Below are 25,065 nucleotides of genomic sequence, written 5' to 3'. Positions count from 1 at the left end.
TTAAAAGAAGAAAGCCCACAATGACTAAGCGAAAGTAGCCCCATGAAAGTACCTGTAGGAGAGCTCCCACATGTAAGCCCTGGATGAGGGACATGTTTTAATATAAAGAACCCTCATACTGTGTCTGTATTGGGAAAGCTGCTGAGGAGGAAGAGCCCATCGGGAGAGTATGGGGCCACTTGTAAAGTGCCCCCATACTTTGAGGTGGGGTTCGCTGCATTAAGGCATTGTGGACACCAAAAAGAAAGTCCATGGATATCGGGATGGTGTGGTGAGAAGCAGCTTGGGATAGCTACACCGGGGGCAAAGCGTTGGAGCACCCTAGATTTTAAGGATGGTTATTGTTGGGAGACATGTAAAAAACCCATTTGCCCGGAAATGTGAGCGGACATGACACTACAGTTCCCAGCAGCTGGTATGTAACCTGACAACTAAGATCTATTTACAGACTGTGCAGAAGTGTGCATTTGGCCCCCAGATGGTTCTGGGGATTGCTGTTGCCGCCACCTGCTCTTATCCTTCTTTCCCCGCTCTTGGTGTGTTATATTCAATAGATGCTAGGAGCCAGGCATTGGTATCGCCATCAATATCCCCTACCAGCGGTAAGATCCATTGCCTTTCACCAGCAAAGGCCCCGTTGCATGGTTAAGCCTATTTAACAAATATTGTGACAATACCTGTTCTGTTATCACCATTGCATAAAAAAATGAATAAAGCCTTTGCCAACATATAAAGGTTTTTATGTTTATAAAAATATATTATTTTTTTTTATTTTGTAACTTTGTTTTATTAACTAAGTGGAACCAGAAGCCCAAAACTGGGCTCTTAGTCCTACTACGCCATCGGCAGCCAGCAAAACCGACTCATGCATGTGAACAACTAGAGAGAGCGCCGGGACGTTAACTCTTGCCCCTCCAGGCCAGTATGTTTTTTTTTATTTAGTTTCAAAGTTACTTTCTAATTAGCAACTAGCTCTTGTGAAAGGCAGCAGCACAGACTTCAGCATGGGTCAGCACTGTTTGGAGTGGGCATACTTCCCAAGTGTGGAGGGGGCGGGGTGCAGCATATCTCGTCATGTGACACCGCACCCCAGTAACGCAAAAAAGCGATCACATCACTTTGGAGCAACCACGGCCCAAGCTTAGCTCTACCACAAGTATTCCCTGTTTGTAATACAGAGCATAGCTTTAATACAAAGAACAGCTTGCTATGCAGAGGACCCCAAATCTTTTTGTTTGTACAATGTGGTCGCACTCCAATTTTACTCCTTGTGCTCCTTTTACTTATTTTATATTTGTGGTAGAGCACAAAATGTTGTAGTTCTTTTGATATATATTAAAAAGGTGTGAAAAAGTGATCATATACTGATAATGACAGGGTCATTTATTTAATTACCCCAACCTACTGACCTAAACGTGACCTTATTAAAACATTAAAAAAATCTACTAATAAGCCTTTGAAACATGGTCACAGTCTACAACAGAGTTTCTGGCATCCAGTCCTCAGTCAGACATAACAGTTCATGTTTTCCAGGTGTAACCCCCTGTCACTGTGTGTAGTGTGGGGTGCAAAGGGTACACAGTGCACCTCCTTCTCAAGCCCTGGCTAGCTGATGGGCATGGGTGTAAATGATCAGGGGGTCCCTGCACATGCAGGTGTTTCTTTGTAGTTAGTGGGACACAGGTAATGTCACTTTGGTGCAGTGTAATAGAAGTCACAATAATTTGGGCGCCAGACCATCTCTATAACAAACTCAACTCTTTATTTACACTCTTCCTCCAGCACGATAATCATAATGGTTGCAGCAATAAAGAAATATATGTACAGCTCCTTACTCTCTCCAGCACAGTTCTTAATGAGCAATACGAATATGGTTGCAAATATATCTCATTACTCCTCCTGCACAGTTCTTAATGTTATCCAGATGTTATGTAACATAAATCATTGGTCTCTCTTACACTCCATACTCACTGCAGATACCCTTTCTGCAGGGGCACATGCATGGATGCTAATAGGCAGGCAGCCTCTCCTCCATGCAGCTCTGACACACTCTGTGTACCTCTCAACTGCAGCTCATCCCTCTTCTGCGGGGATGATGTCTCCTGTGCTCTGACACGTCACTCTGTGTACTCTCAGCCTCAGGATCTGACACTACAGCTACCAGGCCTCTTGTAGCAGCCCTCACTCCAGGGCCTCTTCCATGCGAAGTGTCCCCCTCTCTCTTGGGTTCTCTATAGTGGCATGGAGTTCTCCCCCTCATCCAGTGCACACATTCCTTGCCCTGGCTCAGTCACCATGCTCAGACAGCCAGGCAATGCTGGGGGAGCCTGGGAGCTTCCACCCCAGGTCCCCAGCTACAACTCTCCTCTTGTGTCTCCCTTCTCAGTTCCTATCCCCCCTTAATGACAGCCCCTCCTTCCTCTCACTTAGTCTCACAGGCTGGGCTGGGTTATCACCATGGTAACCAGTTTATGTAACTTTTCAGAAACTTCTATCTTACCCTCTAGGTGACCCCTCCTCTATTCACTGAGGTAAAGGTTTAACTAAAACACCACTAGGGGGGTGTTACATTCTCCCCCGATTAGCTGGGCACCCTAAACTACACCTAATGGGGCTGCCTAGCTAATCTCACTCACACCTAACTCACATATGACCACACACATGTAAACTTTTCTACATCACTATTGCATGAAAAATCACAGTGTAAAGTGAATACATACATAGCAATACAATGGCAGTATCAATATAAGACACATTTCACATTGCATACCCCACAACACCCCCAATGGATGTAAACATGTGAGTCACAGGTGTCCTGTTTTCTTTCAATGTACATTTAAATATGGCTTTATGCCAAAGCAATGTAGCACCTGCCCATGCCTGCCCACGTCTCCCCCCTCCTGGGTCAAAAAGAGACAGGTGGCTCTCGTGGGCCCCTCCCAACAAATACATCTCAGCAATATATGCAGGGGTGGCATTTGACCAGCGGGGTTGTCTTCCCCCCCTTTCTCTCCAACGTGGACGATCTGCCTTTCTTTGCTCCCCCTAATCCTCCGGAAGGGCAATATACAGACGTCACTTGCACAGCCTGCCTCTCTTTGCTTCCCCAAATCCTCAGGAAAGGCAATATACAGACTGCATTGCAATTGCACCTCACATGTTGAACCTTTTCTTCTTTTGCTTCCCACTCAGCTGGGATAAGTGGCACTACAAGTCTCAGCAACAAGCACACTGCTGCTCCATATACTGTCCTGGACAGAACTACTCAGCAAACAACTTGCTTTACCTCCTCATTACCCTTGGTCTCTGTTGGGCACCTAGAGACGGTCAGACATGGTGTCCCAAGGGTGTTTCTCCGGCTGGGCACACTGCTCTCAGTTCCTGTGTCCTGCAAGCACTTTCTCCATCTGTTGTGCTCGAGCCCCACGTTGGGCACCATTATGTAACCCCCTGTCACTGTGTGTAGTGTGGGGTGCAAAGGGTACACAGTGCACCTCCTTCTCAAGCCCTGGCTAGCTGATGGGCATGGGTGTAAATGATCAGGGGGTCCCTGCACATGCAGGTGTTTCTTTGTAGTTAGTGGGACACAGGTAATGTCACTTTGGTGCAGTGTAATAGAAGTCACAATAATTTGGGCGCCAGACCATCTCTATAACAAACTCAACTCTTTATTTACACTCTTCCTCCAGCACGATAATCATAATGGTTGCAGCAATAAAGAAATATATGTACAGCTCCTTACTCTCTCCAGCACAGTTCTTAATGAGCAATACGAATATGGTTGCAAATATATCTCATTACTCCTCCTGCACAGTTCTTAATGTTATCCAGATGTTATGTAACATAAATCATTGGTCTCTCTTACACTCCATACTCACTGCAGATACCCTTTCTGCAGGGGCACATGCATGGATGCTAATAGGCAGGCAGCCTCTCCTCCATGCAGCTCTGACACACTCTGTGTACCTCTCAACTGCAGCTCACCCCTCCTCTGCGGGGATGATGTCTCCTGTGCTCTGACACGTCACTCTGTGTACTCTCAGCCTCAGGATCTGACACTACAGCTACCAGGCCTCTTGTAGCAGCCCTCACTCCAGGGCCTCTTCCATGCGAAGTGTCCCCCTCTCTCTTGGGTTCTCTATAGTGGCATGGAGTTCTCCCCCTCATCCAGTGCACACATTCCTTGCCCTGGCTCAGTCACCATGCTCAGACTTCCAGGCAATGCTGGGGGAGCCTGGGAGCTTCCACCCCAGGTCCCCAGCTACAACTCTCCTCTTGTGTCTCCCTTCTCAGTTCCTATCCCCCCTTAATGACAGCCCCTCCTTCCTCTCACTTAGTCTCACAGGCTGGGCTGGGTTATCACCATGGTAACCAGTTTATGTAACTTTTCAGAAACTTCTATCTTACCCTCTAGGTGACCCCTCCTCTATTCACTGAGGTAAAGGTTTAACTAAAACACCACTAGGGGGGTGTTACACAGGTAACGAGTGGAGTAATTAGTACCACCTGAGGATGTTCTAAACCGTGTCATTCAATAAGGAAGCAGATCTACAATACATGCACTGATTGGACTCCCTGAGAACTGGATTTGAGAGAACCTGATCTACAACATTCAAAGAAAGGTTACGCTTTTATTTCTACTGTGAGCAATGTGGAAGTGAGTGGTCATTCTTGAGAACTAAATAACAAGATGTTCCCGGTGGGGATATTCACACACACAGAGTTTGAAGAAGTGGATACTGGTAAATGTGGCTCTTGCAGAGGCTCCATGTATGTACAGTGGAGGGTAAACATTCCTCACCCACTGGGGAATGTGACATGAGGTGCAGGGATCACATAATGTGTGGGGGGAATGCAGGGGCTGGCTGGGTGACATCTGCCCCCTGGGCCTGGCCCTCGTGGGCTACCTTGGGCTGGGTCACTGGGTAACCTGACTTTTTTTTTCCCCCCCTTTAAAATGTTCCTAATTGTCTGCTGAACCCGGGCTAAAACTTACCAGCCCTCCAGTGGAGGAGCGAAGGGCCTCACATAGCGTGTTCTGGGGGTCACTTCTCTATACCACAAGATCATGTCTGTGTGTATGTATAACTGTTTTTGCTCCTTTATGAAACAGTTATAGTTGCTCATCTGGATATTTCCCCTGGAGGGCCCATCTGTTGCTACCAGTGGGAGCCTAGGTCACTTAGTGAGTGATCCGGGTAATGCTATCTGGGGATGGGTGTAATCCTGCTATCTGGTGGTGGGGGATGGGTGTAATCCTGCTATCTGGGGTGGGGAATGGGTGTAATCCTGCTATCTGGGGGTGGGGGATGGGTGATGGGTGTAATCCTGCTATCTGGGGGTGGGGGATGGGTGATGGGTGTAATAATGCTACCCGGGGGTGAGGGATGGGTGTAAAAATGCTATCTGGGGGTGAGGGATGGGTGTAATCCTGCTATCTGGGGGTGGGGGATGGGTGTAATCCTGCTATCTGGGGGTGGGGGATGGGTGTAATCCTGCTATCTGGGGGTGGGGGATGGGTGTAATCCTGCTATCTGGGGGTGGGGGATGGGTGATGGGTGTAATAATGCTACCTGGGGGTGAGGGATGGGTGTAATAATGCTATCTGGGGGTGGGGGATGGGTGTATTAATGCTATCTGGGGGTGGGGGATGGGTGTATTAATGCTATCTGGGTGTGGTTGGATTAATGCTATCTAGGGGCATGGGTTTATTAATATGCTATCTGGGGATGAGGGATGGATGTATTATAGCTGGATGTAAATAATGTTCTGTAGTAGGGGCTGGTGTGGGAGGTATAGTCATGTAATGTGTGTTGGGGATAGTGTTGCATTGCAATGGAATATATATTACACATACATTTTCTGCACTTCCCGTGTACTAACTGGGTTGCCCACATTGTATTAACAAAAAACAAGGATACTCTGCACTCCCCAAATACACAATTAATGCTGTTCTAACTACTTTTCTATATTAAAATCAGGGAATGATAGTTCCACTTATTGTAATATATGTGCATATAGCTGAACAACTGACACCAACATCTTCCCTGTCTGGCCAGTCCTAACATGAAACGCTCTGCCTTGTTATCTGGGTTACAGACTTACCTGCACACAGCTTTCACAGACAAGTCTTCCCCAAGCACTAGCAGCACCTGGGACTCACCTGACACAAGTTGGAATTAATTAATGTAAAGATCTAAAAAATGAGGCGCGAGAAAGTTCGGACTTACATTGTATAAACCAAACAGACATAGGTCCTCTGTACCCCCCATGTACAGACTGGGGCTCACATTGTATAAACCAAAAACATGGATACTCTGCACTCCCCAAATACACAATTAATGCTGTTCAAACTACTTTTCTATATTAAAATCAGGGAATGACAGTTCCACTTATTGTAATATGAGACTATAGCTGAACAACTCACACCAAAATCTTCCCCTTCTGGTCAGTTCTTTACATGAATTGGTGAGTCCCAGGTCTCCCATGGCTGCTACTGCTTGGGGAAGACTTGGCTTTGAAAGCTGTGTGCAGGTAAGCCTGTAGCCCAGATAACAAGGCAGAGCACTTCATCAAGTTAAGACTGGCAAAAATGGGAAGAGTTGGTCGGCTTAATATATATTGCAATATGTGGAACTAACACTCCCTGATTTGAATATATAGAGAAGTAATTAGAACAGCATTAATTGTGTATTTGGTGAGTGCAGAGTGTCCATGTGCGTGAATATTTATATATATATATATATATATATATATATTATTCATGTCTTTAAAAAATATTGAAACAACACTGTATTGTACTGAAGAAAAATATTTTTATATGTTATATTAATTCATTTTGTGCGACGGACAGTAGTAAAATGCTTTGGTTCTGTTGTAAGTGCTGCTCTGATAGGGACCCCCACAAAAAATATTTTTCCTTAGTGCCTCCAAAATCCTAGAGCCACCCTTACAGCAAATTATATAAAACATTATAAATTGTGTAAGAAAATTGATTCCAGTCTTAAAAATGCAGAACGGTACCCAGGGCCGGTGCTAGGGTCCATGGCGCCCTAGGCATTTTTACAAAATCGGTGCCCCCCGTACCCCCCCCCCCGCAAAAAACGGCGCAGCCCCCCCTGCGCAAAAATCGGCGCCCTCCTCCCTACTCCCCCTTCACCCTGTCTTTCCTTACCTTGTCTCACCACCGCCGCCTCTCTGCTCCGTCTCCTCCCCTCCACTCACTGACACTAGTGAGTGGAGGGGAGGAGACGGAGCAGAGAGGCGGCGGTGGTGAGCAATAGCCTCTTCCCCCCCCCTCCCCGTGCATCTGAATGCTGTGCGGCGGCCGTGACAGGTATGGTCAGCGGTCGCCGCACAGTTTTAAAGTCATTTACCATTCTGCGGCACCCTCCAGAGCCCGGCGCCCTAGGCAAGTGCCTAACCTTGCCCAATGGGAGCGCTGGGCCTGACGGTACCTCACCGTATAAAGCTGAGACAGTAACTCGGATCTATAAGGATTATGAAAAGGTCATTAGCTGTTGCCCCAAATCCAAGATAAAAGTGCTACAATGTATCGTACCATCCTATTGTAGAATTCCTTCTATCTAACGTTCCATAATTATAATGAAAGATGGTAGGAGAGCACCCTAGTCACTCTTTCAGCACACGCACGCATGAATACACGCACGCATGAACACACGCACGCATGAACACACGCATGCATGAATGAACGCATGAACACACGCATGCAAGTACATACGCATGATAACATTTTGTCAAAACTAGAACTGGAGACTAGTTATCACTATTGTTTGCTGATTTCTTTTCTAATGGAGAGGGCGCTGTTGTCACTATACTGGCAGATGCTTTGGTACCAACAAGGTTAATGAGTTTTGGCAACTAATAAATCAGCGTGCAATTAATAATGAACTAATTGTAAGTCAAAGCAGCCTCTGTTCCACTCCAGTAATGTTCTGAATGGCACAAACCCTATTCACATGCTGATCATCTGCCTCAATAGACTGCCAGGGACAGTGCTGCTGACTAAATAATAATTATTTTAATAATTAGAAGACTTGAGCTACAGAATTAAACAAAGAATAACTAATGTCCTTGATAAAAGGTCGAGTTTTATATCTTCTTTATTATGTGTGAAATCTTGCAATCCATTATATGTTGTAGATCTGGAGAGATTGTAATGTATATTTTATGATTAAACTCTAATTCCCAGCTCAAGCCCTGGATGCACTGGATAAATACTGGCGTTGCCATATATGGAGCATAATACAGTCTCTCGACATTTCTATGATGTGAAATAACCAGTGGTACAAGAACCTAGTCTATTTCCCTGTTCCTGTGTGGAACAAGAAGGAAAGCATAAAGTAAGAGTAGATTGTATACTCCTCCGTGTTCTAAATATGTGACATCACTGTGAAAAATAATCACAATGGGTTGAACCAATAAAGCCGGTTATAGGGACACTTTGTACAGTCTAAACAATATATTTTATTCATACCTCGCCTCCCAATCACCCTGATTTCGCTGCCACAAACCCCAATTACACCTTAAGTGCTAATTAAACTTATCCTAAAATAAAGACACAACACCAGAATTTGTTGGCAAATTAATTGGTCAAGGTTTATTAAAAAAACGATAAATGGTGGCGAAGAACACAAACTGCGACTCAGCACAACCAATAGCAATAACCAAACAGTGTATGGCCATCCGGCACTAACCACTGGTCCCAGGACCAAAGTCCTTTACGATTGGCCGATGCTAAATCTGGGGTCACATCTCCTAGGGACTCACAATGACGTGTGCACACGAAGCAGGTCAAGGGATCCCAGCCACAAAGGGACCAAGAACCAAAGTCAACAGAACTTCCAAGAAGAAAGTGACCTGCTGCCAATCAGCGGAAGCACCTTATGAATTAGTTACCGACTCACAAATGCATTCGTGCCGAACTGTCTGCTCTGTACGGAAGGGAAAAAATTGGTTAGACATAAAATACACAACTTACAATTACATATGATGGGAGGGAGGGATTTCCAGCAGACAAAGGGACCCCAGCATGCTTTGGGAGGAGTTATATACTGTCTCTGGAGACACTTCCATGCAATTGGCTGGGATCTGCAGAGCACTTGACCCCTAATGGGTAAGCACCAGAGCCGTAACTAGGCAGGTGCGGGCGGTGCCGTCGCCCAGGGCGCACACCCAAAGGGGGCGCAGTAGCAGCCCGCTACTTGCCTCTGTGCCTGGCTCTGTGACAGCAGGCTGCTGGGGAACCCATGGTCTCTATAAAGGCTGGACTTTGGACACTCCACGAATCGGCACTAAGCATGTCAGCCTCTCTCTCTGCTATCCTCTACCTGGGACAGTCTCTCTCCCCTGTGTGTGACAGCTTCTGTATACCTGTCATTCACGGCGTTCAGAGGGGCGGAGCTTTCCGAAAGTGGGCGGGGCTACGATCAAACATACATTTTCTGTATTTTCAACAAATCCCCGAGTGTGACAGCTTCTGTATCCTCCCATTTCCTTCTCTGCTTGTGAGAGCGTCTTTCCCCTTTCTCTCTGTGTGTCAGTCAGCCTCTGTCCCTCCCCTTTGTGCATGAAAGTTACTGTCCTCCCTCCCTTCTTCACCCCTATGCAAGTGAAAGCCATTGTCTCCCCTCCTCTCCCCCCTGCATGTTGCAGTATGGCTGGCATTGGTGCAGTGTGGGGAAAGGGCTGTTATTTGGGTATTGTTGGTAGAGGGGGTGACAATAGTGTAGTATAGGTATGGGGGTGACATTTCTGTAGTGAGGGTAGGGGGGTGATATTGGTGTAGTGTGGGTAGGGGGGTGATATTGGCTCAGTGTACCACAGCCACCATCACTACATGATCACTAAACATAGTTATTCTCTCTCTCTTCAAGCATTCTTACAAGGTACAAAATGATTGTTGATGAAGGTCAGTTTGCCCTTCCATACGGTCATCAATACAGTTAATTTATTTCAATCACACCACTGTGTGTGTGTGTGTGTGTGTGTGTGTGTATATATATATATATATATATATATATATATATATATATATATATTCAAGCATTTGCAAATATGCGTAACAGAATTCTTTCAGTAAAGTACTAGCCACACCCCCACATTAGGTTGGCCACACCCACTTGTCAAATGCCACTCCCACTTAGATGGGGGGCGCCGGTGCCCTGTCTCGTACAGGGCACTAAAATGTCTAGTTTCGGCACTGGTAAGCACCAGATGTTTTCGCTATCACCTGAGTTTAACGGCATTCGGCTTATGGCCTTCCTTGTCATTTTCTTTCAGCTGATTGTTTTTTATTTTATTTTTTTCACTTGAGCCCTTAATAATTTTCAGCAGCTTCAGACCCATGTGGCCCTTAATCCGGCCTTGATGTCAGTATATAAGTTAGTTTTTCAGTTTTGGGTGCAATATCATCCATAAAACCCGATCGTAAAAATTTGCTTACCGAGGGTCCAGCGTTCACAAGATCGGTTACCTGGGCGCCTTGCGTCTGCCCCGGGCTGCTTTGCTCACTCTCAATGATGGTTTTGTTAGCGGACAACATGCTGTCTGTCTTAAAACAGGAGAACTCGGCAGGAGAGACTGTATTGTCTGTTGCATTTTTCCTTGCTTCTAGCGCAGTATGTTTGCCGCTAACAATGCAGGCAAGCTAAATAATGGTGGGCACGCGTAAGATTAGGTTTTACATTTATTGCATCCAAAACTGAATATGATCATTTAATTTTTTCTACAAAAATAAGACTTGTATCCAATAATGTGCTGTAAGTCTAATATGTATGCTTTACTACTTATCTTTTTAATTACAATATAATGTAGCTATAGGATAACTTAATTCCTATAATAGCTCTATGTTTCCACCAATGATTCACAACGATTATCTAAGCATCGCTGACGGAATTTTATTGTAAACATCCTTTCCTGTTTCAGTAGCAAATTGCTCATTTCCGCTCTGCCCACTCTTGGTATTCTCAGCTAGGTTTTCTGAAAATGATCACTTTTTAATCATTTTTAATCATACAAAAGAACCATTCGTCAATGGTACGTTCACTCTGCGGTCAGAGCGAATCACTCTAATAAGGGTACATTGAATACTATCGTACATACAATTGTCATTGAGAGGACTGTGAAGAGCACCCGCTTCTTTTTTTAAAATCCCCCTTTTGGATCTTTCAAGGGACAAGGAAAAACAGGTGTAAAGCTTTATCTAAAAAAAAAAAGTTGCATGAAAATGAAAATCTTTGGTCCGGCGATTCAAATCCCTTGTACTCACTCTTCTGACTTATTCCAAAGGCAGATAAAAGTAACCACTAAAAAAAAAATCCAACCCCTCTTTCCCCCCCCACCCGGCTTGATTCAGTTAGTTTTATGCACGAAGACAGTAGCGTCACGCTACCCGGCAAAATTAGATCCTGGTCTGCCAAGTGTGATACTACTCCTTGCTGAGGCGCAGAGTCTAATGTACCAGATGGTCTTCGCCAGTGACCCCCACAAGAAGGTTTAGACTTGGCTGCTTCTACTACGCAGGTCATGGCCCTCTTGGGGAGTACTTAGCAAGACCTACAGGAAAAAATACAATAGGAGAGGAACGCAAGGGAGACTGAGGCGGCAGTCAGCAAGTTGCAGGATAGATGCCACTGAAAATGCAATGGCCTGTGGATGGCAGGATAGATACCATTGGATTGGTGGATGTGTAATAGTCTGTGGCTTGCAGAGTAGATACCACTGGAATGGTGGCGATGCAATAATCTGCGGATTGCAGAGTAGATGTCACGGGAATGGTGGAGATGCAATAGTCTGCGGATTATAGAGTAGAGAACAGCAATCCACGTTCAGCTCCAGCAGCGTTGGTAACCCAAAGAACAGGCACAGGACATAGTGGTGCCTGTTAGCCGGCTGGTGCAGCGCAGAGGAACTGGCGGTCAGGTAAGTGTGCTGGGCTTCGGTTAGCAGGACAATCCGCTATACATACGCCCAAATTCAACAAGGAGCGGATGTGAAGATACGTGTGATGATGAATACGGGTGTAAGTCTGCTCTGCTCTAGTAGACAAGACCATACACTGACCTTGGCACGCCCTTACTCTATATGGACTATGGGCATAGCGTGCCCTGTTCACCCTTGAAATTGATGCTGTAGTAAGAGTCTTTTGCATTCGAAGTATAATGTTCACATTGCTGCATATGGTCCAGTTCTGTGCATGTGCAGAGTAAGTGTGCGGATTATATGCACAAAATCGCCGTTTACATGGCTTAATGAATCAGGCCCAGAGGGATCTTTTTTTTTTTTTTTTTTTTTTTTTACAGGATTTTCTACTTAATCTCCCTTTGGACTACTTCGGATCAGGACAGAGGAGTGAGGATGAGGGCTCAGCTAGCTGAGGAAAGCACAGTTGAGGCCTTGACTGCATCAGATGTAAGGGAGGATTTTATTTTAATGCACTGTTCTTAATAAAAATGTTTTAACAAGTGACGGTGTGTCTTTTGCAAAAGTACACATCATCATCATCATCTATCTATATAGGGCCACTGATTCTGCAGCGCTGTACAGAGAACTCATTCTCATCAGTCACTGCCCCATTGGAGCTTACAGTCTAATTTCCCTAATATACACAGACAGACGCACAGACTAGGGTCAATTTAATAGCAGCCAATTAACCTACCAGTATGTTTTTGGAGTGTGGGAGGAAACCGGAGCACCCGGAGGAAACCCACACAAACACGGGGAGAACATACAAACTCCACACAGATAAGGCCATGGTTGGGAATTGAACTCATGACCCCAGCGCTGTGAGGCAGAAGTGCTAACCACTTAGCCACCGTGCTGCCCTTCACTTTTTTAAAGGGCAGTACTAGGTCACTAGTGTACAATAAAATGGCAATACCGCCTACGCAAATCTAACATCCTGTGATGAATCAGCGCAGCATTCACAAAATTATTCAGCGGCTGCAAAAAAAAGAATTTCATAAATACTCCAAATTTTACAAATTGTTTGGCTCCTCTCTCGGCGACAGATTCCGTGTCAGTTAATCACATCAGAATTTTTCTCAATATATTTCTGTAACCTCAGTTGCAGAAACGTGGTATCCGGCTACTGCAGATGAGGAGCAAATGAAATAATTAAAGAATTGTAAAATAACCCTAGGTAGGTAAGAGTGCTAATTACAGATATATTAATCAAGAGAATGGCACCCTGAGGACACATCACTGCGGCTACATTTCAGATCAACACAACTACTACAATTAGTGTAGAAAAAGCTCTTGAGAGTTACTGACTAAAGGTTATTTATGGTGAACGGAACAGTAACTAAGGTTATGATTAACTGTTTACCAGAGAGTGACCACTGTTAAACAAACATCCAGTAGAAACTGCAAGATAACTTAATAGGTCAGAACTCAAGGTCATCCAATAAGAAAAGGCATCATATGGCGTGACCCTCCCACACACACATTGCATTACCAAACTGTCTGGTGATTACAGGTGGAAGATTGCTGGACTTGTATGGAATCTTTCCCAGCACAGAATGGGGAGATTTTGACTTTAAACAAGACTTTCTTTGCTATACATTAAAATGAAAATTGAGTCACATATACTGTGATATTACAGGTCAATTTTACGTTCTATCGAGAACTGAATATGTCCAAGTGTCAGGGAGCTGGCACCATGTTTAGTATGAATGATATATTTGTACCAGTACCAACATAATACAACCATAATAGTGAGGGTGGATTGTGACTAGAGATGAGCGGGCTCGGATTTTGGTAATCCGAGCCCACCCGAACAGTGCGGATCCGACGGGATCCGAGCACTGTTCGGGAACTTCCGGGCGGCAAATGAAGCCAAACCGAGGCTATGACATCCAAGTCTCGCGTCAGATCTCGCGAGACTCGGCTGTCATAAATTCACCGCTCGCGGCCACCATCTTCATTCTGGCTGCGATCACTCGTGAGGGAGGTTGTAGTTAGGGTGCTCCTGTCCTGCTTTTCAGTTTAGTGTTGCTTTGTGCTTTGTCCAGTGGTCTGTCCTGCTGAGTCCAGTGGTGCTGTGTCCTGTGCTCTGTCCTGCTGAGTCCAGTGGTGCTGCCTGTGTCCTGTGCTCTGTTCTGCTAAGGGCATTGTTATTTCCAAATTATCCAAAAGTTCTAAAAAAATGTAAAAAAAAATTATAAAAAACTTAAATAATTAAAAAAATATATAAAAAAATTATGAAAAAATTATCCAAAAATAATTGAAAAAAAATATAAAAAAATTAGTTAAAAAATACTAGGTACTGCTATTTAAAAGTCAAACTACGTTCACTGTTGCTGCTGTACCCAAAAATACTAGGTACTGCTATTTAAAAGTCAAACTACGTTCACTGTTGCTGCTGTACCTAAAAATAGGTAATGCTGTATATCTCCAGTCCAGTGGTACTCTCCTGTGCCGCAGATAATTTGTAAAGGCTTTGCCGAGTGTGTGTGGTTTAGGGGTACGCTCTCTTGTGCTGCATATAATGGAGTACAAAAATTTAGAGGATAAAGTAGGGAAAGATCAAGACCCACTTCCTCCTAATGCTGAAGCTGCTGCCACTAGCCATGACATAGACGATGAAATGCCATCAACGTCGTCTGCCAAGGGCGATGCCCAATCTTCAACACCTGTGGCTGCGAGGAAAAAGCTCAGTTTTCCTAAAAGAGCCGCTGGCGGGGATGCTGATAACATCTGGTCCGGACTGAAGGACCTGCCAACCATTGCAGACATGTCTACTGCAGCTGCATTGGATGCTGTCACAATTGAAAAAATGGTGGAGGATTACTTTGATGACACCATCCAAGTAGACATGTCAGACAGTCCATATTCTTAGTGGCAGGAAAAAAAGGCCAACATTGGCTGCATTTTGTGTCTATACCAGTACCTCATATGAGGACAGTTCTTTTCTGTTGGGGAGCAAAAAATTCTAATAAAAAAAATACATAATAATATGAATATATTCATAAATTAACAACAATTATAATACAATTAATTATCAAATCCTTATTAATTGAATGGGAATCATGCGCAGCCCTACAGTTAAGAATGTAAAGTAGTAAATCAGAGATCTATACCTCTTTATGCCGGGGTAGGGTGCAAACGAAGGGTGTACAATGAAAAGGGGTAGCCTAGCTACCATTATAAATAAATAAACTAGTTACACCCTCACAGTGGTCACTGTTTAATAGTGACTCTGTCTTTTTCAAACAGCCTGTGATGTTTAACTAGTAATTAAATGATATCTCTAGAACATAGTTAATACAGCAGCAAAACACTAGTCAAAAAACTACCTAAAATAAATTGATGTTACTCTGAGAAAAGTAATCAGAGAACAAACAAAGTTACCTACTACTAGTTCAACTATTATTGAATATTGCTGTTTAGTGAGTTGATGTTTTTCTCACATTAAACAATATTGTGTGTCTGTGGTGCATTTGCAAGGTGCGTTTAATTGGTGTGGTGACAACTAAAAAAAGAGAATATCATCATTTGGTTTATATTGATTTACAGCTGTTGTCATGGCTCAGTCTTATTAACAGACGCATATCAGCGCTAGTACAGGCATTAGTGATACCTGTACTAGTAGAAGAGGTAGTGTAAGAAGAAAGTCTCATACAGAATCCTCCACGAAACGCGTTAGAACCTCTTACAAACCAACAGCTCTTTCAAGTGTTAAGTGAAATCAGAATGAAAATAATAATGATTTTGATGATTGTTGCTAAAAAAAACATAGCCAAAGCCTCATACACCACTTGCAGGTCCCAACCCGGGGCCACTTCTGACTAATACTGTTCCTGATGTGGTTTGTATTAGAATGCCCCATGCAAAGGCCCATGCCCACCATCGTCAAGCATTTTCTGTAACTGCAAATGCATCACCTTCTATGTCTAAGTAGTGGTTTGTCACCTCCAAAACAGGCACATCAAAGAATCAGAAGAAGAAAATTAAGACTGATGAAGAAGCAATTGGGCCTTTAAATAATCCTGAAGAGAGTGTAAGCGTGTTCATGAGTCCATCAGTTGTTGATCTGACACTGCAATATTAGGTGATAATCTTGACATTAATGCTAACACTACTGAGGATGCGAATGATGAGCAAATTGAGATTATGTCCTCTATTAGCCTGGACTCTAATTCATAGTCCAAAACCCATAATCTTTTATTTCATGAGTGCCCACATAAACCAAGCAGTTCAGCTACAGAGCTAACATTCCCTGTGCCTGGTTTGTTAAACTATGCACGTCTTGTTGAACACGAGTTTGAGTGGAGTGTCTCAGTAACAATGATACCTCTTTCTACTATTAAAAAATGCTGTGCTTTGTCTGCCTGTAACTTTTATTAAAGTGTCATCCTATTTGTTACAGTTCTGCCACTCTGTTGTTCTGCAGCTCCAAATCCCCTTCAGAAATAGGCCCATGAGAGGAGTATTACAAATCCGCTTAATGCATTTTTAAAAGAAACTTTTTTTTTTTTCAAACTAATCTGGTTTACCCGATATTGGTGGCTGTGCCAGTCCCCTTATTGCATATTATCTTCTTGTTCTACTCTCCATTCCCTTTCCTGATGCTCTCTCCTCTCCCTCCCCTTCCTGCTCTTTGATTCCCTCCTTTCTTTTTTGCTCCTCTCATCCCTCCCTGTCCTCCTCCTCCTCACTACCCTCCTTTCCCGTTCTGCTTCTGGATCCCCCTCTCTTCCCTTCCTGCTCCTCGCTTCCCTCCTTCCCCAATATGCTCCCCTCTCCCCTCCCTCCTCCCTCCTAGTCCTGCTCCTCACTTCTCACCCTCCCCTTCCTCCCGTCCTGCTCCTCACTCCCCTCCTTCCCATCCTGCTCCTCTCTCCCCTCCCTCCCCATCCTTCTCTCCCCTCCCTTCCCTTCCTGCTCCTCTGTTCCCTCCCTACCCTTCTTGCTGTTCGCTCCCATCCCCAAACCCAGCAGAAGACAGATGAGACCGATGAAGGTAAACAGCATGAAGATTAAATGATGGCCTGCTTATGTCATTAATAACCATCATCATGTAGTGTGGAGGGGTTGCGGTGGCATTGTTGCAGTGTGGAGAGGTGGCATTGCATTAGTGTCGAGGGTTGACGGTGGTATTGTAGTGTGGAGCAGTGGTGATGGCATTGTAGTGTGGAGGGGTGGTGGTGGTATTGTTGTAGTGTGGAGCAGTGGAAGTGGCATTGTTGTAGTGTGGAGTGGTGGCATTTTTGTAGTGTGGAGGAGTGGCGGTGGCATTGCTGTATTGTGGAGCAGTGCCATTGCTGTAGTGTGGAGCAGTGGCGATGGCATTGTTGTAGTGTGGAGCAGTGGTGGTGGCATTGTTGTAGTGTGGAGGGGTAGTGGTGGCATTGCTGTAGTGTGGAGTGGTGGCATTGTTGTAGTGTGGAGCAGTGGCGATGGCGTTGTTGTAGTGTGGAGCAGTGGCATTGTTGTAGTGTGGAGCAGTGGCATTGTTGTAGTGTGGAGCAGTGGCGGTGGCGTTGTTGTAGTGTGGAGAGGTGGCCGTGGTATTGTTGTAGTGTGGAGCAGTGGCGATGGCATTGTTGTAGTGTGGAGGGGTAGTGGTGGCATTGTTGTAATGTGGAGGGGTAGTGGTGGCATTGTTGTAGTGTGGAGCAGTGGCGGTGGCGTTGTTGTAGTGTGGAGAGGTGGCCGTGGTATTGTTGTAGTGTGGAGCAGTGGCGATGGCATTGTTGTAGTGTGGAGGGGTAGTGGTGGCATTGTTGTAATGTGGAGGGGTAGTGGTGGCATTGTTGTAGTGTGGAGCAGTGGCGGTGGCGTTGTTGTAGTGTGGAGTGGTGGCATTTTTTTAGTGTGGAGAAATGGTGGTGGCATTGTTGTAGTGTTGAGCAGTGAAAGTAGTATTGCTGTAGTGTGGAGGAGTGGTGGTGGCATTGATGTAGTGTGGAGGAGTGGCGGTGGCGTTGTTGTAGTGTGAAGCAGTGGCAATGCTGTATTGTGGAGGGGTTGCGGTGGAATTGTTGTAATGTGAAGCGGTGGCTTGATTGTACTATGGAGCGATGGCATTTTTGTGTTGTGGAGCGGTGGCATTGTTGTGGTGTGGTGGCGGTGTTGTTGTAGTGTGGAGTAGTGTCGGTGGTGTTCTTGTGGTGCGGAGCTGTGGCATTGTTGTAGTGTGGAATCGGTGGCGTTGTTGTAGTGTGGAGCGGTGGCGATGTTGTTGTAGTGTGGAGCGGTGGCATTGTTGTGGCGTTGTTGTAGTGTGGAGCGGTGGCAATGTTGTTGTTGTAGTGTGGAGCAGTGGCGTTGTTGTAGTTTGCGGCGGTGGTTTTGTGGTGTGGAGCGGTGGCGATATTGTAGTGTGGAGTGGTGCCGTTGTTGTAGTTTGGAGCGGTGGCGTTGTTGTGGTGCAGTGGCGTTGTTGTAGTGTGGAGCGGTGGCGGTGGCTTTGTTGTAGTGGGGAGCGGTGGCTCTGACAGTCCTCCCTGCCTCGCACCCACTTTCACATGGTAAGAACTGCCAGTGGCTAATCCCACAGCTCCCTCTCAAGCAGGGAAGGGGCAAGAGGGAAGCCACATCACAAACATCTGCTGTTTATTACAGCTAGTATTTTCTTTGCTTTAACCGCCCAATTAGAAATCCTGTACTTGACCCTTAAAAATTTAGCAGTGTGAACCCTAAACAATTCACCATCAGCTGCTTCCGAGTGTCTGCATTATCTGTGCCAGTTTTAAGTGACAATGAGGGAAATGTGAACTGCTTATGGACGGCGATGATAGTACCACTGTGCAACTTATGGACGGCGATGATAGTACCACTGTGCAATTTATGGACGGCGATGATAGTACCACTGTGCAATTTATGGATGGCGATGATAGTATCACTGTGCAACTTATGGACGGCGATGATAGTACCACTGTGCAATTTATGGACGGCGATGATAGTACCACTGTGCAATTTATGGACGGCGATGATAGTATCACTGTGCAACTTATGGACGGCGATGATAGTACCACTGTGCAATTTATGGACGGCGATGATAGTATCACTGTGCAATTTATGTTTGTCGGTGAAGGGTATCACTGTGTGATCTAAGTGTGGCAATGGGACTATCACTGTGCAATTGTGGGTACATTGTGGCTTTATTGCGGCTTTATCTCTACATTATATGGCTCGTAATGGGGTATCAGTGGAATATTTGATTGGCAATGGGGGTATCTGGGTGCAATCTGTGACTGCAATTGGGTACCTCTGTGCTTTATATGACTTGCAATGAGGGTAAACAGGCAATAAAATGTGATGATCAATTGGAGAATTTCTATGCAATATTTGATTATAAATAGTTATATCTGTCTGCAATATATGACTGGCAATAGGATATATCTGTTCTACATATAATTGGCAATGGGGATAGTTCTGTGCAGTGTGGCTAGCAATTGGAGTATGACTCTGCAAAGTCTGGCTAGTAATGATGTATCTCTGTGCAATATCACATAATGTATGACAATTGTGGGAAGATTAAATAATTATATTGCTGACCATGGTGGATGAATCCTCAGCTCTTTAGCCTATGAATATAGCTGCACAACAAGCCTAGGTATACAGAAGTGCTTAGCCTTGGTACATCCTATAATTAATGATTGCAGGGGGTAAGACTTGTTTGGTACGATGAAGAGAAACGTTTAGAGCCTGATTGAAATCTAAACGCAGCTTGTATGTGAGATGAGGTTTTAAAAAACGTTCGCGGAACTTTAGCGTAGTTCTGACCGTATTCAAATATAAGCGGATCTCAAGATGCGTTTAGCTTTGAATCTGGGTAATAAATATACTCTGCCTAAACCTTATATACCATATGTTAACAGACAGAATAGACTGTAGTATACGCCCAAGCTTATGAGCAATATAATATAAATATAATCAGTAATACAAATATGATTGGCTTAAAAATATAGCATTTTTTTTAGATATTTTTTTTGTACATTAAATACATTAATCAATGGTCTTAATGCGTACTGTACATACAGTGCATTTTTATGGTCTATCTTACTTGCATACACATGTTGTGTTCTAGCTAGTGGCACGCATACAAGTACTTTTCCAAACAAAGACTTTGCCCTGCCACTGATCACTATCAGCCACCACTTACATCTGCCCTGTAGATGGTGCAAAAAATGATACGTCTGAAACCTAATGTATCTAAGAGTAATCCAGGGCTTGAATCGTCCACATCGGCACACCCTTACTGAGGAATTTCAGAGCACTGCCCAGTGGAACATCGCTCGGAACGCTGCCCAGAGGAACAGCGCTCGGAACGCTGCCCAGAGGAACAGCGCTCGGAACGCTGCCCAGAGGAACAGCGCTCGGAACGCTGCCCAGAGCAACAGCGCTCGGAGTGCTACCCAGAGGATCAGTGCTCGCTGCTCAGAGGAACAGCGCTCAGAACGCTGCCCAGAGCAACAGCGCTCGGAGTGCTACCCAGAGGATCAGTGCTCGCTACCCAGAGGAACAGCGCTCGGAGCACTGCCCAGAGGAACAGCGCTCGGAGCGCTGCCGAGAGGAACAGCGCTCGGAACGCTGCCCAGAGGAACAGCGCTCGGAACGCTGCCCAGAGGAACAGCGCTCGGAACGCTGCCCAGAGGAACATCGCTCGGAACGCTGCCCAGAGGAACATCGCTCGGAGCGCTACCCAGAGGAACAGCGCTCGGAGCGCTACCCAGAGAATCAGCGCTCGCTACCCAGATGATCAGCGCTCGGAACGCTGCCCAGAGGAACAGCGCTCGGAACGCTGCCCAGCGGAGCAGCACTCGGAACGCTGCCCAGAAGAACAGCGCTCTGAACGCTACTGCCTATATGTTAGAAGTAGCGTATTGCTCTGAGGAAGAGAGCTCAGAAAACTAGTGCCTACATGTTATAAGTAGCATATTATATGAACTGGAAATTCCACTTCCAGGAATTACTCCCTAAAACAATGATACATTGTCCATATGATGTTACACTAAACTTAATAACACTAAAAAAAAAAAATTCTCTTTCCCTTTTTATCCCGACTTTCCAACAGCTCCACCGCTTTGTCTTTTACCCAGTCCTAATAACATCTATAACCTAGAAAGCAAACAGGACTATTCAGAGAAAACTGGGGTACATTGGAGCCTGTACATACAGTTGTGTAAATGTACAGATCATAGCTGTCCATTCAAAACCTTAACAAAACAAATAATGCCTTTCTGATAGAAATAAACATTGTTATAAATATTTTAAACAGGAGAAAATAGATTAAAAAAAATGTATTCCCCTTACTGTAAATAAACTCTTTGATCGAGGACCGTTGCATCTTATTTAAGCCATTTAGAGATTGCTTAGCATAATATTGTGAGAACATTATGTTCATCATCATCATCATTTATTTTTATATAGCGCCACTAATTCCGCAGCGCTGTACAGAGAACTCATTCACATCAGTCCCTGCCCCATTGGAGCTTACAGTCTAAATTCCCTAATATATACACACACTCACACAAAGACAGACAGAGAGGGAGACAGACAGAGACTAGGGTCAATTTTTTTTTTTTTTTTTTTTTTTTATTGCAGCCAATTAACCTACCAGTATGTTTTTGGAGTGTGGGAGGAAACCGGAGCACCCGGAGGAAACCCACGCAAACACAGGGAGAACATACAAACTCCACACAGATAAGGCCATGGTCGGGAATCGAACTCATGACCCCAGTGCTGTGAGGCAGACGTGCTAACCACTAGTATATAGTATATAAAGCATGAACGGAATACCCCCTACCTTTTAGCTCTGGTAGACATCCAGCCCCTTTGTTGAGAATGAAATATTCCTTTTCATTTGTTTGCATTCAGTAGAAATAAGGTTAGAAACAGAGCTAAATGCTGCAGACAATTCTCTCCCCAGCCAGCAATACCCAGGGAAGGAAGTAAGGGGCCGTGTACAAAGTGTTATAATATATGAGAGCTCTGCCAGGGGGCGGGATGGTTCTCACACTCAGCTGGTGGTGTAGACAATAGGTACAGTGTGTGAAAAAAGGTATTATTGTCATTTATACTCCTGTGAAAGATCCTATGCTGTTTATATTTTGTTTTATTGCATATTTTTGTTAATTTGCAGAGAAACAGATCATCTTCCTGACATGCTGGGACTTTATAGTTCCAGAACAGTTTGAGATCAACAGTTTGCCTTTGACTGGGAGTGAATGCTGGGACTTGTAGTTCCACATCGGCTGGCAAGTCACAGGTCTTCTAATCCTTTAATAAACAGGACACAGCTGTCTATTTATCAAGACTTGTCCAAAATGAAGATTTTCTATTGATGCTTATGGCATTTAAAATAATCTATTAAAATGTCACCCCATCAGTTACCCGGCAGCAGAAAGTGGGCTCTTACAGAGCAGTGCCCCCCTCTACGCGTGGTTGAGCCGGGTCGCGGAAGGCGCACACTGGAGATGGAGACCCAGGGGTAAATGTATCAAGGTCCGATTTTTTTCAGCGTGTTAATATCGCCGCAAATCGCTGCCGAGTGTCCCCCTGCTATAGTGCCACCAACCCCGGCTGGTTTGCCCAGTGCTGGTTCCGTGAAAATAGGGGGGACCCCACGCAAAATTATTTCCACGATTTTCACGGAACCAGCAGTAGTCTGGCAGCACTAGGGTTAAGACTGAATAGAAGAGGGACCCCACGCTTTTCCTTTTTTACACTTTGATCTATTTTTTACTGTTTTGACAGCTGCCGGAGCTCCGGCAGTATGACAGGGCAGTGTAACAGTGATGGGTTTATACAATCAGGGCCGGATTAACCATAGGGCTAACTGGGCTATAGCCTAGGGGCCTATGGCATCCAGGGGGCCCTTGAAAGTGCTCAGTAGCAGTATTGATCGGTTGGGGATGCCCCCGGCGCGATCAATGCTGCTGAGCACTTTCACTGCGGTCCTTCTCCTGCGCGCTGTAGTGTCCTTACTGAGGAGATCTCGTGAGTCTCACTCTCACGAGATCTCCTCAGTAAAGAGCGTACATCGCGCCGGAGAAGGAGGTAAGTGCCGGGGAAGGGGCAGCTCGGATCACGGGGGGGGGGGGGGTCCCTCACAGGGGAATGGAGGCCCCCTTAGCCCAGGGGCCTCCATTCCCTTAATCCGGCCCTGTATACAACGCGCTGCTAGAATGCAGCGTGTTGTATCTGGTGTGTTTTAAAGCAAACTCTCCTGAGTTTGCTTAATCGCAGCTTCATACATTGGAGACTTGTATAGCTGCAGTGGCAAACAGTCGAGAGTTTGATCTCTGGCGATTTTGCAAATAGCGATTTTGACAGAAGCTCAACTCTGGCGATTTTACATGAAATCTCAGCTTCATACATCTGCGAGTTTCAACTCTCCCGAGAAAATCGCTGGATTTGCAAAAATCGCACTTTGATACATTTACCCCCCAGACTTGAGCTACCAGTTCAAGATTCAATCAACACAAAAAAAAAGTTGGTTAACAAAGAAATGGAGCCCCATATGTGGTAAAGAAGTATGTGAATTTTCACTTTGTTTCCGTTGGGTGAGTGTTTACATACGGTATATCCCCTTTTCATTGTGTGTATCCGCGGTCGAGCTTCTGGGGGGGGGGGGGGTGGATCTCGAAACTCCATCCACGCTCGATCCTCCTGCTGATGCCAAGAAAGAAAGAACTTGTTGCCGTTTACCTTGTACATCCTCACCCGCTGTTTACATTGAATGAAGAAGATGCCACTTGAATTGACAGACTATTTTTGACTAAGTCCTCAGTAATATCTTTTTTACCACCTTGGTTGGTTGATAAATGCAACACTGTTTCCATCGACGAAGATATAGGTCATTTTTACCTATATTATTTTATATGTTGCTTGTTTTTATTATGTTTATTGGATAAATAATAGGTGACTATATGATAAATAACTCTGTTTCTTTTCTATTGGGTTGATAAATATATTGATTATGATTTAGGTGTCTTCTGCGCATGTTCATTTTTTCTTTTGGTTAAAAAATGCCACCAGGAGTCCTGCTGATTCATTACCTCTGTCTTAAAAGCAAAAGTATTAGTGCAAACATGGACAAGTACAAAGTCCTGACTGAGTGTATCAGAACAGACTGTCCTGCTCTCTCCTACCTGTTCTTGCTGCTTTCAATACTTGCTGGGGAGAGATGGCTGTGAACAGTGCAGACAGAAACAATCTGCACACAAGCTGGCACAGGAAACCCCCCCTCGGTTTGCCTATGACACGGGGGGGGGGGGGGGGGGCTGGTTTATCAAAGTGCTTATCTGCCGATTTTGAGCGCATCTTACTCAAAATCACTCTGCGCATAGCCAGAACCAGACCATACACCACTAAACACAGCCCTGTTCGCACCGACTTTGTACGTAAAGGACACTTACTACAGCCTAGGATTTCGAGGAGTGAACAGGGCAGGTAAGGGGCGTTTGGCTATAGTCAATTTACAGTAAGGGCGTGCCAAACTCATGCACACGCAGCCACGTCCGAATCATCCTCCGGGCATCGCAAAGTTACTCCAGCTACTGGGCTAGTCTAAGTCCTGATCAGTAGTGATGACAGTCTTGTATGCCTGCTAGAACATATGTTTGAAATCAGGAACAACTGCAAAAATTTATTTTATGTTCAGTAGATATTAAGAACATGATAATAAATGTATTTCGTAGGAAAAAAATGTAAAAAAACACTTTTTTAAATTTGTTTTACTGTTGTATCATTAATGTATATACTATTATTAACAGGTGACATTAATTCAATATTTTTTTTCTGTGCATTCTTTTGAGAATATATAATCCACATAGATATTGGACGTAGTCAGCGGTGTTTTGTGCAGCAGAGCAGACCTACACCCGAACTCGCCAGCGCACGTATCTTCAGATCCCCTCGAGTTATATTCGGGAGTACGCAGAGCGGATTTACGTTGCACTCAGTATGCGTGTCTTGATGCATCAGGCACAGGATCTCAAAGGATAACTAACCAACCAACATAGAATATAACATAGCAGGATGAAAGTGAATTCACATCCGTGGATTTCCACATCCGTGGCACATGTCTGTCTC

At 44.8% G+C, this 25,065-nt stretch overlaps 1 protein-coding gene across 1 annotated transcript in view; it reads right to left on the bottom strand.

The window, feature by feature from the left end:
• The window catches only part of B3GALT5 (beta-1,3-galactosyltransferase 5), a 50,924-nt gene extending 29,017 nt beyond the window's left edge, over positions 1–21,907 (bottom strand). Inside the window, exon 1 of the mRNA XM_075197263.1 lies at positions 21,776–21,907. The gene's annotated coding sequence lies outside the window, so the exon portion shown is untranslated. The remainder of the gene's footprint in view (positions 1–21,775) is intronic.
• Between the last annotated feature and the right edge of the window lie 3,158 nt (positions 21,908–25,065).

Source organism: Mixophyes fleayi, chromosome 2 (genome assembly GCF_038048845.1).
Source record: "Mixophyes fleayi isolate aMixFle1 chromosome 2, aMixFle1.hap1, whole genome shotgun sequence".
In the NCBI taxonomy this organism is placed as follows: domain Eukaryota; kingdom Metazoa; phylum Chordata; class Amphibia; order Anura; family Limnodynastidae; genus Mixophyes; species Mixophyes fleayi.
This window is presented reverse-complemented; position numbering and strand designations above follow the sequence as displayed.